This window comes from Oratosquilla oratoria, chromosome 14, assembly GCF_046742065.1.
Source record: "Oratosquilla oratoria isolate Oo_2021 chromosome 14, ASM4674206v1, whole genome shotgun sequence".
NCBI classification, from domain to species: domain Eukaryota; kingdom Metazoa; phylum Arthropoda; class Malacostraca; order Stomatopoda; family Squillidae; genus Oratosquilla; species Oratosquilla oratoria.
Genome location: NC_134790.1, coordinates 34,592,024 through 34,597,023, shown reverse-complemented (window position 1 = coordinate 34,597,023; position 5,000 = coordinate 34,592,024). Strand labels below are relative to the sequence as shown.

Genomic DNA, 5,000 nt, shown 5'->3' with positions numbered 1-5,000 from the left:
CTCTCTCTGTGTGTGTGTGTGTGTGTGTGTGTGTGTGTGTGTGTGTGTGTGTGTGTGTGTGTGTGTGTGTGTGTGTGTACGCAGGCGGGCAGAGATTTAGTGTTTCACAGGCAATAACCAACGCTTCTATCCATGTGGACAACATCGCACGTAAGTGGTGGAGTCAGAAGTGGTAAAGGAGAGATTCAAGGAGGGAGAGTTCCAGAAGGGAAATACAGTAGAAGTTAAAACCGAAGGTGGATCAGGATCAGCATTCTATACTGGGTGACTGGTTTAGAGTGATTGATGTGTGTGTGTGTGTGTGTGTGTGTGTGTGTGTGTGTGTGTGTGTGTGTGTGTGTGAGAGAGAGAGAGAGAGAGAGAGAGAGAGAGAGAGCAAGAGAACGAGGAGGAGTAATAACACAAGCACACACACACACACATCCCCGTTTGTGTGAACACTGCAATATATACACTACACACACTAAACACACACACACACACACACACACACACACACACACCGGAAGTGACACATAGAAGACCGACGGCAAAACTGGAGGCATTAATCAAGTCCAGTCCAATGTGACAGAACATAAACAAACTCTCCCTCCCCCCAACCCTACCACTCTCTCCCTCCCTCCCAACCACTCACCCTCCAACCCGCCGCACGTGGACTGATAACTTAACGCGCGCCTGTTTACATACTTGACTGCAGAGGAATCTGAACCAATACTCCACCCAGAAGTGGGGTCCCTCAAGGAGCACACTTCGCTGCCGGAATGATGCCGTCTGTATGGAGCAAACGCGGTTAAGGAGGTGAAGATGAAGAAAAAGAAGTAGAAAAGAATGGGATGGTGAAGGAAAAGACGCAGCCATGGGAAAGGAAAAGAAAGAGGGAAAAGGAAGTGATAGAAGAAAATAAAGAGGGCTGTGGTGGTAGTGGTTAGTAATGATAATAATGATGGTGGTGGTGGTGGTGGTGGTGGTGGTGGTGATGATGATGATGATGATGATGATGATGATGATGATGATGATGATGATGATGATGATGATGATGATGATGATGATGATGATGATGATGATGATGATGATGATGATGATGATGATGATGATGATGGTTAGTGGTGGGTAGTGAAATGATAGTAATGGTGGGAACGCGGAAGGGAAAGAGGAAGTGAGAGAGGACAAAGAAAAGGGGAAACGAAACGAGGCGGAGGGGAGGGGGGGGAGAATAAAAAGGTGGTGAGGTGGTGGGAGGGAGAACAGGAGGTGGGAGAGGAGGAGGCAAAAGAGAGGATAAGAGGTGAGAGGAAGGAGAGGAGGTGAGGTATGAGAGAGGGGTGAGGAGGAGGGAAGTGGGAGAGGAAGTGGTGTAGGTGGTAACTGGTGAAAGGGGAGGGGGGTGCAAGGTCACTTTGTCCCAAATTGAGCTAATATTTACTTAGGCACACATATAAAGCATTGTCCTGTTCCAAAGGACCCCCCAATTATAACCTTTCCCTTTTATATATATATATATTTTTTTTTCAACTTTTTATTGTTTATCTATTTACTATTTTTCTTTTTACCAATTAAGACTTCTTTGCCATTTACGAGGTTTGGGAGAATGGTTTTCAAGTTGTCTCTGGAAGTCAAAAATAAATAAATACAAAAAATCGAAAAATACGGCATTGTCAACGATATTAGGGTCGCTCCCCACTCAAAAAGAGAGAGAGAGAGAGAGTAAAAAAAAAAACAGTAATGAAAGAAACACAAGAGAACCCCCCCATCCTACACCCCCCCACCCCCCACACCGTGGGGCAGACCAATCACATCGAGGAGGATAATACGAATGATACCGCCCATGGTTAAGTGGAAGTAGCAGGGCCCTGGCGATCCTCTTCAAGGGGCCGTCAGGGACCCCGCGGAGCAAAATTGGAATGAGGGGGGGGGGACCCACAATTCCTTATTATGCTCCCCCACCCCGTTTCTCCCTCTCCCTTAATCCTACAATATCCTTATTTACTCCCTCCCTCCTCCATCTTCCCATATCCTTCTTCCTCCTCCTCTTCCTCAGTTTCTCCCTCTTCCCCCATCCTCTTTCCTTCTTCCCTTTACTACTCCCCCACCCTTCCACCACTTCTTCCATTCCCCCTCTTCCTTCCAGTCCCCATTCTTTCTCGCTCTTTTCCCCCCTCCCTCAGTTTCTCCCTCTTCCCAATTCTCCCACACCCTTCATCCTTCCTCTTCCATTTTCTCCTTCCCCTTCTTCTTCCATCTCCCAGCTTCCTCCTGGTCCCCTTCCTTCCTCGCCCTCTTTCCCCCTCCCTCCCTTGATCAGTTTCCCCCTCTTCCCCATTCTCCCACACCCCTCTTCTCAATCCAATCGCCTCTCTTCCTTCTCTCCTCTTCTTCGCTCTCTTTCCCCCCTCTTTGCCTCTGTTCCTCTCACAAATACACAGATACACAAAGAAGAGCAGAGACTGAGAGAGGACTCACTCTCAGGGGGCTCTCCAGCCTCTAAATGGGTTTCCGTTTGATGCGAGGCTACAATCCAAACGCCTCCAGCCAGGACCAGGCCCTGCCTCTTACCTCCTGCCCCAGTGCGTCCTCGCGCCTCCTCCACTCCTTCCCTCCTCAAGAGAGACAACACATCACCCTCCTTCCTTCGCCTCCTTCCTCCTTCCGCGCAAACATTCGTGTCTTCTTCTTGTTATCTTCATTGTCTGTCTTTCCTTCTCCTCTTCTTCCCTTGGTTTCTCCTCCATTTCTCTCCAGTTTCCTTCCTCATTTCTACAACTTCTTTCCTACTCCTCCTTTTCCTCCATTTTTCTTTAAGATCTTCCCCCCCCTTCCAACCATCTCTTTCCTACTCCACTTCTTCTCCACCTTCTTTCCCTGTTCCTGTTTTTCTTCATCTTAGGACACAACTACGGTTATACCTGAAAGCCATCTGGCTCCACCACAAACACACACACACACACACACACACACACACACACAGAGAGAGAGAGAGAGAGAGAGAGAGAGAGAGAGAGAGAGAGAGAGAGAGAGAGAGAGAGAGAGAGAGAGAGAGAGAGAGAGAGAGAGAGAGAGAGAGAGAGGGGGGGAGGTAAGAAAGCCCCCCAACATCACGAATCGAAATCTCTCTTCACCTGATTTGAGGCCCAAAATAAGGCTGACGCTGAGGTTGGGTGTGGAGGAGGAGGAGGAGGAGGAGGAGGAAGAAGAAGGGGCTGGAATTAAGTGAGATGGAGGCTGAGTTAGTTTGAGGCTTAAGATTATTTTTGCAGATAACTATAACTTTTTAGTTGTGGTGGTCGTAGTCGTGTGTGTGTGTGTGTGTGTGTGTGTGTGTGTGTGTGTGTGTGTGTGTGTGTGTGTGTATGTGTGTGTGTGTGACCTAATTTCATTATACAGAAACGAAGCAACGCTCGTGGGGTCCTGACACTTACTCTCCAGTTTATTATACCTAGCTTCAATTTTCCGAATGTATGTGTGCATATAAACGTGTATGTATTTGTGTGTAATTCCCCTTCTAGCACCCTCCGCCCTGGACGCCAGCTTGGGGGGAGTATGGGGGGGGGTGATGGGGGGGGAGGCACGTGCCGGGCGTCATTGTAGTCTCCACATTCCAAACATTCCTCTTCTCTCTTTCATCACACCTCACTACCACCACAACCACACCCCCACCCTCCTCCTCCTCCCCTTCCACCGTCTCCAATTAATTTAATTCTTTAATTATAAACTCAAGTCCTTAATGACATCGTCACTGAACCAACAATAAGTGTTTATAATGAAGAGTTGAACATTTGTTCTATCTGCCGCCAGGTGATTTTATTCGGTTGCAGTCGACTCCCTTCCCCTGCGTAACTGATTAACTCCCTTTGAGGTGTTATCACACAGCTATTTTTCCTTCAACCTCCAATTTATTGACGGTAACCGCCTACCTACAGATCTTTTTCCGCTGTAAATTCACTATGGCAAAATATTCTCTTCTCTCAACAATAATACATAAAATGTTTATTTGATATACTGGAGGAAAATTATTTTCAAATCGGCTCCAACAGTCGTAGGGAAAATAGCCTAGTGTGATATCGCCTTTAGTGATATTCAATGCTTTTATATATTTATTCTGACTACTGACAAGTGTTTTTATTCAGCTCATGGGACCTTTCTATGCAGCGGAATCTTTTATGCCTTTTTCCATGAATGTTACTTGTTATTTTCCTTATTTCCTATTTCTTTATGTTTATCATTTACTCTTATTCCTATTTACTTATAATTTCATTTATTTAGTCATTTATTTATTTATATATTTATTTTCCAATGTATGATACTATTCGGCCAAGAAGGAGGCTTGGTATCTTTTTTACATACATACATATACCAAAGGCTTTCACCCCCTTATAAGTGAGGTAGCCAAAAAACAAAGGCATAAAAACCACTCCCACCCATTCCATCCCTAACATGCTCCACTCCCCTCCACCCTCCTCCCTCCCTCTTATCTTGGCACCTCCTGGGTGACGGGTCATCCCTGCATCTCTCCCACTGCCCTGGGTCAGCAGTGTCGCAAAACACAGCACATCCACAACAATGCCGCTTCATTAAATCGGCGACCCACCCCCTCTCCGTCCCCTCATGCAGAAAAGGAGAAGACGGGGAGAAATCCCTTTGGGCTGCGTCAATTTATTTCTCATACATACTCCCTCTCCCCCTCTTGCATCACAGCATCATCCATACACAACCATTCTCCACTCATCCCATCTTCTGTCCTCTCCCGTCCTTCCTCAAAAGACATTCCCCTCTTTTCCGATGCCCCTTTTACCCCATTCATCTATCCCATCCAAGATCGACCCCTCGTGTTCATTCCTTCCACCTCTGCCTTCCACACCTCTTCTACTTATCTTTCTTCACTCATTCATTCCATGTGTCCAAACCAACCTAATACTCTTTCATCAACCCTATCTCCCAACTCCCTTTCCACCCCTGTTCTCCTCCTCACCTCATTTCTCACTCTATCCAGTCTTGTAACCTCT

At 46.6% G+C, this 5,000-nt stretch overlaps 1 protein-coding gene across 23 annotated transcripts in view; it reads right to left on the bottom strand.

Moving 5' to 3' along the window:
- pyd (zonula occludens-like protein polychaetoid) overlaps positions 1-5,000 on the bottom strand; it is a 600,297-nt gene that overhangs the window by 512,307 nt on the left and 82,990 nt on the right. The window lies entirely within an intron of this gene.